The sequence below is a fragment of the Corvus brachyrhynchos genome, unplaced genomic scaffold, assembly GCF_000691975.1.
Source record: "Corvus brachyrhynchos isolate BGI_N302 unplaced genomic scaffold, ASM69197v1 scaffold5, whole genome shotgun sequence".
In the NCBI taxonomy this organism is placed as follows: Eukaryota; Metazoa; Chordata; class Aves; order Passeriformes; family Corvidae; genus Corvus; species Corvus brachyrhynchos.
The window spans coordinates 6,651,694-6,666,415 of record NW_008238321.1 but is presented as its reverse complement, the minus strand read 5'-3'; the positions used below and the strand labels follow the sequence as shown (position 1 = coordinate 6,666,415).

The window sequence follows — 14,722 nt, the reverse complement described above, 5'->3', positions numbered from 1 at the left end:
TTTTTTTTTTTTTTTTTCTGTGCCACACAGTGCAGCGTGGGCTCTGTTCCTCCTCGCCTTTTGCTCTTGCTCGCTGGGGCAGCCCGCTGTGTCTCAGAGGCATGAGGAGTGAGTCCTCCCGGGAGTCCTCCAGCTCGTGTGAGGAATGGCCCCTCGGGGGATAAATCCAGCAGCAGGGCCCGAGGTGGCAGAGACGTTCATGAGCGTCTGTCCTCGATGACAGCAGCGCCTGGGATGGAGATTTGGAGGTTTGCACGCCTTCACTCCCTCCCTGCCAGCACCTGCCCCTCCCTTTCGCCGTTGTGCAACATCCCAAGGGCAATTACAGCAATGCTTACGTGGAGGAGTGATATTGGGAAAGTATTTAGTCATTTTAACTGTTCTGCTGGTGGCTCCCCTCCCTTAAGGTGGTTCCTATTTATTCTTTTCCCTCTCCCAGCAATTCGTGGCAACTCGATGCGCCCTGTGGCCCAGCAACCGCTTTTTGGTGTGTCCTTGCATACTGAGGGCTCCTCTTGGCAAGGGAGAGTGGAAAAAGCCACATTCCCATCCGATAATACTTTTCCTTTCCTTTCCCCATCCCTCCCGTGCTTACTACAGTGATTTTAAAGCTTCCGCCCCTTGACAGCGATGCGGGGGGGGGTGGATGTTTTTGTAAGCAAAAGTAAGAGGCAAGAGGCTGAAGAGCTTCTCCTGCTCTCAGAGGCTTCTGGACGCTTCTGTGTCTCCATCCCTGGAGTGATTTTCCCTGGGCCCAGTGTAAACAAGGCAATCCGTTACAGCAGTTTGAGCGTTACTCCACAAACACACTGCTGGTCCCTGCCCCCACCATGGGCTCCCTCTGCTCCTGCTCTTCCTGTGCCGTGCTGGGAGCCTTGGTGTGGCATGGGGGTTATCCGGATGCTCATCCACATGTGGGAGAGACCTCCGAGCATCCCAGGGTGACGAAGGCTCCAGCAGGAACAGGGAGTTGAGCCTGAACAGCCCCATCACTCATTGCAAGGCTCACCCAGGTTTGGCTGCAAAACTGGGGAGCATTCAGGGGAGTTTAGGGACACTGATGCACTCCCGGGGAGGGACATGGAAGAGTCATGGGTATTGTTTATCCTGAAAAGAGAGTGAAAAGAAGAGCCTGCGGTAAAAGGAGATAAGCTCACGTGCACACAAGAGCAACACTAAAAAATACATGATTAAGGTTACAAAGTCAGGCACGGAGCGTGTAAGAAATCCTGGAATTAAGGACATCTGAGCAGCTTATGGCCATGGAACGCTGTGCATTCATTAGGGGACAGCCTTAACTCTGGTCTCAAGGTGTTTCCTCTGCAGTGTCTCTGCCTCAGGGAGTGTGTGGGATGGATGGAGCTTGGTTAAAAGCAGCTCAGTGTCCAGTTTGTGACTGTCCCCCCACTATTCTTTCTGTAGCCTCAGTGCCTTGTTCGCTGTGCATTGTGTAAATCCTGCTTGGAGGTTGAAATTGTTCCTCCTGGACTATCCCAAAATGCTGAGGCTGCCCTTGCCTCCCTTCCTTCCCTGTGTCCCACCTCCATGCTGCTTGGTGGTTGGCAAGGGGGAATAGCAGGATCTCCCCCTCCAATAACCCTTTTGGGGAGGTCTGGCTTTGCCCTGGGACCCCGGAGCAGGAGGGAATACACTCTGCAGCTCCAGGAGGGCTGATGCAAGTGCAGCCCACATGCTTCACACTGCCAGCATTTGATTTTCCATCTGTTTTTTGTTTTGGTTCAGTTAAAGGCAGAGAGGAGAGGTGGGTTTTGGTGTGAACCTCCTGTCTGTCTGCATGCAGTGTGTGGGACAAAGGCAGCTTAGCACGGAAAGCCCCAGAAGCACCCCAAGGAGTGGGCTGGGGGACTTAGAAGACATCGTTTCTCCTGAAGCTGTGGGAAAAGTGTATATTTAGGACAAGCAGCCTTGCAGCCTGCTGTATGTATTCACTGTCTGAGAGCCGAGCCAGCCAGAGCCTGGAGGGGACAGATGGAGGAATTAAGGACATCTCAGCTGGGCAGCAGGACCAAGGGATGCTTGCAGGGGAGCTGGCTCCCACACCTGAACCACTTTGGAGACAAGGCTGGGAGTTACCAGAGCTTTTCTTAGCAAGAGAGCCCTCCACCGGAATAATGTGTTGTGGACATAAAAGGAGATCTGGAGAGGGAATATTTTCACCCTGGAAGCTGCTAAGGAACTTACATTTAGCTGCTAGCAATCTGTTTCAAACTGGGTTCCTGTCCCAGGAAAGAGAAAGCAGAGCAGTCTCGCTGTGTGGACCGACTGTAAATTCTTTTCTGGCTTTGCTGGGGAAAAACAATGTGCTCTCAGTGAAAACCTCCCAGAAATCCAGGACGTGGGTATTTTATAAGTCAGCCGTTTGGAGAGAGCAGCTAAGGAGACCAGTCAAGTAGATCCCCTGACTTTTATTTGCTGGCAAGTCAGTGGAGTGGCTGGAGAAGGACGGAGATGCTGCCGCTCTCACTGAGACGGGCAGGTCACGGTGACACACACGTGACCACGGGAGAGAAGCTGGGAAAGCATTCCTGAGAGAAGAGATTTGAGAGGGATATGTGTAGCAGAGCACAAAGCTCAAAAAGCCATGGTGAAACTTTGCATTTAGATGCCTGCAGCAGCAACCTGGGGAGCTTTCCACAAGGACCGATACATTTCCCGCCTCACGGCATTTGCTTAGAAAGAATTCATAAATATACCCACCACTACTAACCATCCTTTTCTGCTGGGAATTGCCATTAGCAGCTACATTCAGTGTTTTACATATAAAAAGCACCGAGGCTTAATTCTGTGCAATGCTTTCTTCAAAGTCTTTGTAGGAGAGACAACTCCAAGCTGGATTTCAGCTGAGTTACAGCAAGGTGTTGGGAAGCAGGGATGTGTGATGGCAGCACCCAAGAGATGCACATGGTGCAAGATGAGATGTCTTGAAGGATGGGGTGTATGACCTGGAGAGGGACCTGTCAGACCTGTGAGTCGCTGCACATGGAAAGCTTCCATCAAACTTGCACAAGTGACACTCACTGGGAGACCAAAAATGGATGGGTTTTCCTGGATGTATCAAGAATCCTAGAATCACAGAATGGTTTGGGTTGGAAGGGACCTTAAAGATCATGTCATTCCACACCCCTGCCATGGGCAGGGACACCTTCCACTATCCCTGGTTGCTCCAAGCCCCGTCCAACCGGGCCTTGGACACTTCCAAGGATATGTCATCCACAGCTTCTCTGGGCAACCTGTGCCAGGGCCTCCCCTCACTCACAGGGAAGAATTTCTTCCTTATATCCCATTTAACCCTGCCCTCTGGCAGTTAAGAAGCACAAGAAGCACATCCCTGACTCTAATTATCCCATCACATTGCAAATCCCTGCTGCAGCACCAGGGGCTGCATGAGATGTTCAGCCTTTTGGATAGGAAGGGAGATTCCTGTTCCCTCAGCTGCTTTCGCAGCAGGAGCTGGACTTTCCCAGCTGAGGTTTTACCTCTGCTGAAAGGAGCCTGGAGTGAAGGTCCCCATGGAGTTGCTTGTTTGGAAGGGAGATGCAGTCTCATGCTCTGGTCTGCGGAGGAGTTACCAAACACAGGGAATTAGGATGGGATTTCAGTGGAAGCAGATTATCCCGTTTCTCTCTGAGCACATTTCTGCCTCTAAATCAGCACATGACAGGCAGGGCAGCCAGCGGGGCAGCTCCCATGCATGCCGGAGGGGACTGAACCCAGAGCCTGGGAGGGTTCCCTGTGTTCCCAGTGTGGCTGGAGCAGGAGCTGGGAGGGCAGGAGAGGGATGGAGGGGGAGCAGACAGTGGGCACAGAGCTGCAGTGCTGGATGGGCAGCACGAAGCGCTGTCAGAACAGCAGGGACTCGTGCTGACGACGGCTGCAAATGGAGATGGAAAGGGCTGGAAAGGAAAGGACTCGACACAGCTGGTCCCCTTCGGCTTTGATCTCGAAAGCAAAGGGGTGTTGGCTGCGGAGCAGGAGAGGGGAAGAAGGGGGATGACTCATAAAAATATTGGTGTTTCCATGAAGATGCTGTTACCTGAGGACAGGAAGGAGGAGGGACCTTCCCTGCAAATGTGGAGGGAGCTGGAAGAAAAAGTCCCCCTTGTGTAGAAATTTCCAGCCTGCTTAGGAACATGGAGCTGTTTGCTCTGGAGCCAGTGGGTTGGTTGTTTGCTGGGAATTGCTGGTTTTGTGCAGAGTGGAAGGTGGTTTGTATGCTTGTTGCTTCAGGGCAAAAGAAAAAGAGAGAAAAATAAAGGAAGAGCTGGTTTTCTTGGAGGCCTGTGTGGTGGAGATGTATCTGGAAGAGGAAAGAGAGCTCTCCTTCCTGCTGCTGGGTGAGGGGGTCAAGGGGGATGATCCAACCCCAGGTAGCTGGGGAGAAGTCAAACACTCCCCAGGATCTTTGGTCAGAGACTCTGGCCATGGAAGGGCTGAGGTTTGATCTTCCTGGCCAACACAGGGGTTGTGCTGGGGAGAGGGTCGTAGTTTACTCACAGGCACGTAGATTTACACCATGTACTCATCTCTTCCCCTCACAAGTGGCAGAGGTGTCTTGTTCTGCACAGGAGAACACAAGAAGGACAGGTGGACACAGGTGATGCCTGCTCTGTACCAAAGTGAGCTCAAACTTTCTCTCTCTGCCCCCTCCATGAGCCTTTGCGGGATTCCAGCTCACAGAAGCCTTACATGCAGCGTCGGACCAGCTCTAATTTTTATCCTGGAGGCAAAAATCACTGGAAATAATGCTTCATCACTCTGAAGGTCCTGACACCACCCTTAACCACCACATCACGAACCTCCTGTCGCAATTGTGATCTGCGTATGTGTCAAATCTTGCCTCGCAGATAAAAGCTGCTCCGCAGGCACCTTTTGTACTGAAATACGGAGCCTTTAAAATGTGAAAGAACAACAAAATGTAGGACGCCACACAAAGCTGACCCACTGGGGACTGGGGGGGGAAAAAACCCGCAAGAAGGAGGGCTTGACACACAAAAATTGTTTTGTTAACAAAGCATCATTGTTCCACTCTGAATCGGTTTGACTGGAGTGGTAGAAACACCCCATCTGGAGACAGATGGAGAGTTTTCTGGCTAAAGAGACGGCGGGGAGGAGGGCCGGCTGACAACCCAGCAGATAGCATTGTCTGCTGCTACCTTGGTAATGGAGAGGAGAAAGGGCGGGTGGCAGATTAGGCATCCCCTGTGCCACCCGCCCGGCACACCGGATCCTTCTGCAGAGGGAGTTGTGCGCCCAGGTTGGCTGCTCACACCTTAGGATAATCCTCCATCTTTTCTTTTGTGCTGGTTGGGTGTTCATGGGGACCAGCCAGGTGTCTGGGGAGGCTACGAGCCACCGAGTTCCCGTCCAAGGTGCTCTTGGTGAGATGGTCCTGCTCCACTTGTGTGCTGTGCCACGGCTTGGTGTGGTGTGCGTTTAGCAGCACTGGGGGACCAAAGTGCAAATCTCGTCCCAGCGTGAGCTCCTGCTCTTGCATGGGTTTTGCCACTAACTTCCAGCAGAGCAAGATTTGGGAGGATGCTGAGTGGAAACCAGTGTGGCCAGAGCTGCAGGGAGTGAAACTGGTGGCAGCAGCAAGAGTTGATGCAATGCCAAAATGCCCAGGGGTGGGTCATGTGTGGGATGCTCAGGTTGACCCAGCAGGCCTGCAGGATGCCTGAGGGTTCTTGGAATTGCCTGGCCACCTTGCTGACGTTGGGAATGAGCGAGGAAAAATCTGTGTTGAGTGCCCAGCGCCTCTGAGCTACAGCACAGGCTGAACGTGAAGTGGTTTATGGCATCAGGCTCTGCTGGCACACAGTGTCTGTCTGCTCTGCTCTTGAGAGCTCACCAGCAGCCCCTGCTCCCTCTGCTGCCTTCCATGCCTGATGGGAAACTCCAGGGTGGGTAATGCTCCTGCCAGAGCTTTGAGGGATCGTATCCTGCCCACCCTATCTGAATTCCTGATGACTTGCTAATTGCTTGACACACTCTACTTGCAATGCAAGAGACAGGCTCACGTCATCCTCTGTGGTTTGCCAGGGGAGAGTGTGAACCTCTTTTTGACTTGCCTTGAAATAGATGAAAAAGAATAGAGCTCGATATGATTAATGTGAAAACTTCAGCTTGGTTTCCTGCCTTGGCATCTGGGCTTTGGTCTTCATCATGCCTTGTTTTTTGAGGATTGGCCGCACGTGAGAGCATCTGAGAGCTGATGGTGCTGGCTGGGCTGTGGTGGTGTGGGGGCTCCTCTGCAAGGTCTTTCCATAATCCCCAGCTGCTGGAGACATTCCAGGTTTTCGCACCAGTCACGGAAGGATTCAGGTGGTTGCCTCGAGGCACTGCTGAGATAATACGTCAAGGGGCTCCTATTCAAATCCACTGGGGCCTTTACAGTTGTATGGTGGAGATCTATTCAAATGCACCATGGCTTTTTGGGGAGCCAGATGAGCAGCCCAGCTTGGCCACTGGCTGTGGGCAGGCAGTCGCCCATGCAGAGGGGACCGGGGGACCAGCATGGCTTTGATACACCCTGCAAAAAACCATGGAAGGATTAAAATAAAAGGTGGGTTTGGTCTTCAAGCCTCGGGGCTGCAGATGCAGCAGTGTGTTGGTGGCAAGGGGCGTCCTGATGCCCTGGTGTCCCCAGATACATCCAGAGTGTTCCCATGGGCTTGCAGAGCTGGATGCAATTTTGGCTTCCCTGCCTGGCTTACTAGGTTTATCTCCTGCATGGATCCCACCTGAGCCAAGCAGTGCTGAGCTGGTCCAGAAGGACACGGCACAGGGAGGAGTATGAGGGTGACAGGAAGGTCTGTGTCACATCCTGCTGTTCAATGCACGGGGTCCCCAAGTGTTTGCATCCATTGTGGCACCTCAGGTGACTTTGGGATGAAGTGGCCTCAGGGGGGAGAAGTGAATGGGGTTACAGAATGCAAGATGGAGTAAAACAGGATGGATCTATTCACCTGAGCTCTCCTACAGTGTGCTGTGTTTGTCCCAGAGGGACGGGTCCTGGACTTGGGAGAAGCGAAATGCTTGGACAGCCATCCCCTGCTTTCGCAGCCATTTGCCTGCCCTGGGATGCTGGGGACACTGTTCCTACAGCCTGCCCCAAAAAAACCATCCTTTTTGCTGTCTCGGATTTCAGCCCTGCTGCTGCACCAGCTGCACCGTGCTGGCAGGAGAGAAGAGGAGAGGGGAGGGGAGGGGAGGTGAGGCAGGGCGGGCAGCTCGGCTCGTGCCGGCTGCTGTCACGGCGCAGCGCCCTTGACGTGGCGGTGGATGCCCGGACCCTGCCGCCGGGCACTGGCTGCCCTGGAAGGAGGAGACGGGGTCTGGATTGCTGGTGATGCATCAAAGCATCCAAGAGTGAGGTCTGACACATGCCTGGCAGCAGGTCAGGGTGCTGTTCTCTTTGCCCTACCACTTGGAAAGCAAAGTACTTCCCTGGGGAAGCGCCATCCTCTCCATCCCGCTATCCTGGCATCTCGCTGCGTGGCGCGTGAAATCTTTCACCTTGCTTCCCCCTGTGCAGAAAGGGGAGGCAAATTCACATGCGAGCTCTCCCGGGAAGCAGAGGGGATGGATTCACCTTGCTGAGAGGCGAGGGAGTCACTGGGAAAGAGGTGCTGGAATAAGCGCAGAGTGGATTAATCTGCAGCGACTCCGCTGTCGCCAGACCCTGGTGTGAAGGCGCCCGGGGAGGTCGGGTGCATTCGGGCGGTGTTGTGCTGCTCTCTCTGCCTCCCAAACGCCTCCTGCGCCGGGCTCTGTGAATCAGCATTTCTGCAGTCGGAACGAGACAGCGGGGAAAGGCAGGAGGATGTCAGGGCACGGGGAGCCTGGCGGGGAGGAGGATGGGGGGGACCTCGTTAGAAAGGGGCAGCCTGTGAGGTGGGGGTGGTCTCATGCCGTGGCTCTGCAATCTGCTCCCTCCAGGTTTTTGCTCATTACCGCCGTATATCCCTCGTGTACGGTGGTGAGGTAAACAAGCGCTGGGAGCGATGCCTCCCCTTCCCGCCCGTCCCCTCCCCGCCGCCGGCGACGGGGGAATGTGACAAGCTGGCACTGGGAGAAGGCATGAAAGCGATGTGATCTGCCGCGGCTCCTGAGCCGGGAACCTGGGGAGATCCAGTTACGGCAACGGGGTTAGAACAAAAGAGATTTGCCTCCGGGATCAATTCCTCTCCATTTTCCGGGCTGTGCACGTGTGTGTGCGTGGAACGGCCTCAGTCTCCGGTGCTGAGCACCACTGGCTCTGCCGCATCCGCAGCCCGGGGCCCGGCTGAGCACGAGGGCTCCGACGCTCCAAAATGCTTCTTTTTCCCAAAACAGGGAGAGCAGGGTGGTCCCCTGGGACAGGCCTAGAAATAGCAAGGCCAGGCCAGGCTTTGCAATGCTTGGAAATCAGGAGCCAAGCTGGGCAGCTGGCAGTTGCTGGAGCTCCAGCCTTCACTCTGCCAAGGGCTGAGCTCTGGGTTGGGATGTGAGACCACCTCTGGTCCCCATGATTTGCTCCCAAGGCATTTCCAGGTGATGCCTCCTCCCCTCCATCACAAGACTGGCCAGTGAGCAAAAACCCAATCCCTCAAAAGCCTTTTCTGCCCCACAATGGCTGTGCCAACACCTTGTTATACGAGATGCCTTTAACCCACAGCCGTGGTGGGGCTGCGGGAATCATGAGCCTGTCACGTGTGCTGCAGAACCGGCTCAAGGAATCAGCAGGATCCTGCACCCTGGGATGCTTGTCATTTATTTGGGGGTGGGGTTTTTTTGGCATATTGCCTTCTCCCAAATGCTGCCGGGGATGAGCCATGGAGAGCACAGATGTGCATCCCGAGCATACCACAACAAGGTTCCTGATTTAAGGACTGTGATTAACCTCTTTCCGACAGTTGCTAACCAGGTGCAGGATTGTGACGGGAAGAGGAGAAAGCTCAGTGAAAACAGCCAGTTTTCCTCCGTCACCTGGAAATGCACACGGATGCCATTTTCTGCCTGGAAATCAGGCAGATTCTAGGATTTATAATGGGTGCAGGGACATCCCGTTTGTACCAGTACTGACCTGTAGCTGCTCCCTGGAGTCTGTCTCCTCCTTTCCTGCTTGGGATCCCACAAACAAGGCATCTATGGAGTGTGAATCCAGCTCAAGGCATGCTGGTGTGTGGGATCATGGGCTGTGGACTGAGCCCCACTTGAGGCTGTGCATGCTAACAGGAAACAGGGCAGAAAATCGCCAAGCATTTGCCCACTCCAGGTTTTCCTGGGATCTTGCTCTTTGGAAAGCTGGGTATCAGGAGGAGAAGTGGTATTCCATAGTTAGGCATGAAAAGGGGAACCACTGCAGCTTGTGTTTTGCAGGCAAGAGTTAAACCAGGAGCTGCCAAAGTTGCTCATTTTCAGGAAATCTGTTATCTGTGGGATTCAGGGCTCCTCTGGCCAGGCCTATAAAAGAGCTGGAGAAGGACTCTTTCCAAGGGCATGGAGTGACAGGACAAGGGGGAATGGCTTCACATCAACAGAGGGCAGGGACAGATTGGATATTAAGAAGAAATTCTTCTCTGTGTGGGTGGTGAGGCACCGGCACAGAGGAGCTGTGGCTGCCCCATCCCCCTGTCTAAGGCCAGGCTAGAAGGGACTTGGAGCAATGTGGTCTAGTGGAAGGTGTCCCTGCCCTTGGCAGTGGGTTGGAATGAGATGATCTTTAAGGTCCCTTCCAACCCAAACCATTCTGGGTTTCCATGACTGTCACTGGCCTCCCAGGTTTGGCTTTCATGTGTGACACTCACAAATGCTGTATCTCATTCCAAATACCCCTCTGGCGTCATGGTGGGTTTCAGATCAGCTTTGGAGTTCCCAGTGGGCCGGCCAAATGCTGTGGTGTGTGTTCGTGGATCACCTTCTGCACCTTGTTTTTTGGAGAGCCACACTCCTACTGCTTTTCCAGCCGCTGGCTGGATGGTTTTAGGATCCCCCCACTGTCCCCCCTCCCCTTTTGTCTCCCCACCTTTTAATTGCAAATCCCTGTATTTCTCCCCAAAGAAGAAGCTGCAGTCTGTGTTTCACACTGGGGCTCCAAACACTTTACACGGTCAAGAGCTGTTCCTTGAGGGAACAGCAGGGAGAGAGGGGGATGGGGGCCCGGGCAAGAGGGCAGCCCCCAAAGTGGGTGAGTAGATGATAGGTTTGGGAAATCTGAAGAGACAGAAAAATTTATTAAAAACAATTAATAGCTGCTCCAGCCAAGGATTTAAACTGAAACCAAAGCCTTAGGGAGGGAGGAAATGAAGTGGTGTATGATTGTTATTTTATTGCTTAATATTTTTATTTTTCTTTAAATATGATATGCTAAATGCAAATAAGCGTTTGTACCGAGCAGAAGAGGGAGGGGATGGAAGACATACCAGGAAAAGTGAGTGGGATCTAGGTTTTGCATCGTTTGCTGAATTACTGGCAGGTCTTTTGTAACATCTGTTAAAAATAAAACAAACATTCATTTCCATTTCTCGCTGCCTGAGATGGCTCCTGCAAAAAAATTTCAACCTGTCCAGGAATTTGTCTTGAAAGTTGCCCTCCCTCTCCTCACGCCTCCTCTTCTCCAGGGGAGATTTCCTTCCTGGACTTCCCAGGGGCTCCATTAGCCCCACATTAAAGCCTTTCTACTTTGCTCTAAAACTCTCCATCGAAGTAAAAGGAATTCTAATAAACCACACTCTGCTATTCCCTCTTTCCATGGAAACACGGCGCTGCCTTGGAGCAGAGCTCCTCTCGACGGAGCCTGGGTCACGGCAGGAGGAGACCAAGGAGGGATGCAGAGATGGTTTCCATTATAAGAGACCTTTTGAGAGAAATAATCGCTGCTCTCCCACCAAGGAAAGCCTTCGAGATGTCAGGGGCCTCGGCACGGCGCGGGAGCGGGCCCGGCCTCGGAGGGGGTGGTAGTGGGAAGTGGGATGTGCTGGGCACTAAGAAACTCATTAAAACATCTGATTAGTGGAAATTAAGGCGCCCAGGACTGATTCTTCCCTCCCAGTGGAAGGGATGAGTCCAGGAGGGTGGATGGACCCGGTGCTGCAGGAAGAGGCTACACAAGGGGGCTCAAGGCTGGGGATGTGGGGTATGAGGGGGACACGGGGTCACAGGAGGACAGTGATGGCTCTGTGCCCAGGGTTGTGCTGCACGGACCAAACATCACACCACGAAAATACATTTTTCAAGGCCAAAAAAAGCCTGTTTGCTTTGAGAGGGGATTTCTGGCTGTTCCCTGGGTCCCAGACAGGAGCTGGATGAGGAGGTCAGTGGATGGATCCCTACCTAAAGCCACTGTGATATAATTAATTTCCAGCCTCCTCGCAGGCACAGTCATCCCGAGTGTTGCTGTTCTGACATCACACTGCAAGATGAAGGATTTTATTTTTTTTTTAAGCGTGAGGAAGCTCGTTAGAAATAGCCCGAAGGGCAAAGTTAGGAAATGAAAATCCATCGGATCCGCTCAGAGCCGATGCACAGAGCTTGATGAGAGCTGGGGCAGGGCTGCTGCTCCCTGCCTGCGAGGAGACACCACATGTGTGGGGTGTGTGGCACACGGTGGCGCCTGGGCCAGGGGAAGAAAGCAATCCACTGGGATGGTTGGGAGTGGGGCTGAGGGAAAATCAGCCAGGAGGAGGGATGAAAGAAAGATGAATGAGAAACAGCCAGCTTAGAGCATCCCGTGTAGGTATTGGGGAGGTCCTTGGACCCTGGGTTGGCCACTCATGTCAGGGCCAGATGAAAGAGGAGGGTGGTGGGGAAAAGCTCAGTTTTCTCAGATTGCCTTATCATTTAGGTCGAAGCGGTGAGACACCGAGGGGAGAGGGAGCCAAGGGAGCCAGAGTGCCTTTGTTTTAGCAGCTCCAGAAATAACATTGCAATGAGTCATTAGTTTTTAGCTTCTCCGGGGCAGGAGGTGCAGGGTTATGTCCAGGGAAGCCTCCGACTTTGATCAGCAAGGTGAGCCCTGCTCTCATAGCAGGGAAGACAGAAGAGGCTTTTTGATGCTGATCATGCTGTTTTGAGGTAGCTCAGGGTGAGATCTGCTCCAGGATGCTCTGGATCCAGATTTTATCAAGGGGATGGCAACTTTTCCATCTGCACAATTGAGCTTAGAGGTTTTAATGAGTAAAGTTAATTGGTGTTAGAGGTGGTGGTCTCCCACCCAGCCAGTGCTTGGGCTTAGATAGACATGACCGTGTCATGCAAACAGAGGTGATGTGGGTGTTGACACCTCAGAAGTGCTGAGAAGTCATGAAATCAGCCTTTTTGAACCCATAAATTGTAGGCGCAGAACTATAAATGTTCCAGAAAAATAACGGTGTTTAATAACCAAAGTGTTTGGTGGTGATTTAATTTGCATATGGGGCTCTCTGGGGCTTGTGGTTTCAACCTTTCTCCCCACGGTGAGGTCAGGGTTTGAGGAGAGCAGGGCTGAGGTCTTCCTGAAATCACAGGACTCCTGGAGGTGGGGATTTCAAACATATCAGAGCCAGGAAAGAACATGGACCAGATTGTTGAATTTATTGGATTGCAGTGTAAAAATAACAAATCCTTTAGTCTTCTCTCAGTCCCAGAGGAGAAGCTGGGGGTGACGTCCTTTGGGTCCATCCCACCTTGGCTTTACTAGGGTGGTAGTCACGGCTTGTGGTGCCAAACAGTGCCAGGCTCTTCCCTGTGAAGGGCAGGGCAGATTGGTGATTAGGGCGAGTAACACCAAGTCCCTGGAGAGCCATGAGGTCCCAGCTTGATTTACCATCCTGCAGAGGCATGTGTGAAGTTGGAGGTGGCTGGGAGCATGTTGTGGTGTATTACCTACAAACAGCCAGGCTGGGTCTGCGATGGGGATGGGGATAAGGATGATTATGGGGAGGAAAAGGACAGGGGAGACGAGAACAAGCAGTCTGCTTTTGCAGGTGCTGTGTCCCCTTATGAGGTTTGGTCTGGTTTGCAGCTTGATGCCTCCTATCTCGAGTAATTAACAGGGAAAAGAGAGGGCCTGGTTATCCATCCTTCAAGAGCAAGGGGTTGAATTGAAAGGCAGCGCCTTGGAAGTGGATCAAATAGCTCTCCAGCCCCCCGCGTATGGCTCGGAAACTTGCTGCCGTGCTGCGTTATCAAGGTGAACAGCTTTAGTTCAATTAACGAGAGGCTCAGAGCGGAGTCGTGGGAGGAGGCAGGGCTGGGCGTTTGCGCCCTTCGGGCAGGAGCTGGGGCGCGGAGCTGCGCGGCAGCGATCCCGGCACCGCCGGCGGCAGGGCACGGGTGCCCCGGTGTGCCAGGGCCACCACAGCTCTGCGTCCTTCGGCGAGGGGACCACCTCCCCCTCCTCACCTCTGCGACGGGTTTTATTTACCACTTGGAAAAATCAGTGTGTGTGGAAGGGTTGCTCTTTGTTACCACCTCCTTTTCCCCTCCTGCTAATAATAAACCTCCCCAAAATCAATCGCTCCCGGCGATGAGCTGCCACCAGCTCACCATGCACCTAAATCCCCGCAGATGATGGTGCTGGGAGCCCGCGCGCCTGGATTTTTCCTGCCGGTCGCTGCCTGGGCTGCAGCTGGCTCCGGCACGCAGAAAGCTGCAGGTGTGATTTGTTCATTTGCCTCCACCTCCCCCCCTCCCCGCGCTGCCTCCCTCCTGCTCTGCTTCCCTGCCGAGCCCACCTAGCTCATCCCACCCAGCTCATCGCGGCGGCCAGACCCGCATCCCACCCTGCGCCGACTCCGGCATCTCCCGGTGCAGTGCTGGCGGAGGGTTGGGATCGCTGGGGCTGGAGAGTGTGTGTGTGTGCGTGGAGGGGAGGGGGGGTTAATCTGATCCTACGAGGTTGGAAGAGGAAAAAAAATCAAAACTATAAAGAAGGCAGCAGCCTCCTCCTTTTCCCTCTCCCCCGCTCCAGAGGATTAAGCCTACAAAAAAAAAAAAAAAGAGAGAGAGAGAAAAAAATGTCTGCAGCTTTCTGTTGACCCTGCATGATGGCATTTTTGCGCTCTGTGTGCTGCCTCTGCTGATTGCTATTCCTGGCACAAACACACACACACGCGCACACACACACACACACGCAGCCCCAGCACGGCTCACACGGGCACGGCGAGCCCACTCCAAAATACAAAAAAATCCCCCCCCCCCAAAAAAAAACCCCAAAAAAACAACAAACCAAACCCCAAACCATCCCCAAACCCAACCCAAACCCGTGCCGCTCGGTGTCCCTGGCCACCCTGGTCTCTGTCGGGAGAGCTGCCAGCACCCGCTGCCGCTCGCCCTCTCCTCCACCCCACTTCTCACCTCGGTCCCCAGCTCCAGCGAGCACTTTCTGCCGGAGCCGCCCGCAGCCAGAGCCCTCCACCACTCCTACCGCTGGCATTACATTTTCAGGCTGGATGCTATAGGGCCGTTTCTAATTACCTTATATCCCCTAGTGGTCTATGAATAATGGTTAGTGAAGGAGCTCAGAAGGGCTGCTGAGAAGGGAAGAAAAAAAAAAAAAAAAAAAGGAGAATTGTGCTATTTCTCACATTTTTTTTTCTAAGGATCTAATCTGGCTACTGTGCTCTGGAAGAGGAGGAGAGCGAGCCAGCAGGAGAGAGAGGAGAGAGCAAGGACCATCGCAGGTATTGTTGCAAGCTACATCTTTGTGCTTTTTTTTCCTTTTTTTCCTTCTTTTTTTTTT

The 14,722-nt window shown here is 53.3% G+C and overlaps 1 protein-coding gene across 1 annotated transcript in view; it reads left to right on the top strand.

Annotated features, from left to right (window-relative positions):
- Positions 1-14,722, top strand: part of RAI1 (retinoic acid induced 1) — a 60,702-nt gene that overhangs the window by 8,919 nt on the left and 37,061 nt on the right. Inside the window, exon 2 of the mRNA XM_017734282.1 lies at positions 14,583-14,663. The gene's annotated coding sequence lies outside the window, so the exon portion shown is untranslated. The remainder of the gene's footprint in view (positions 1-14,582; positions 14,664-14,722) is intronic.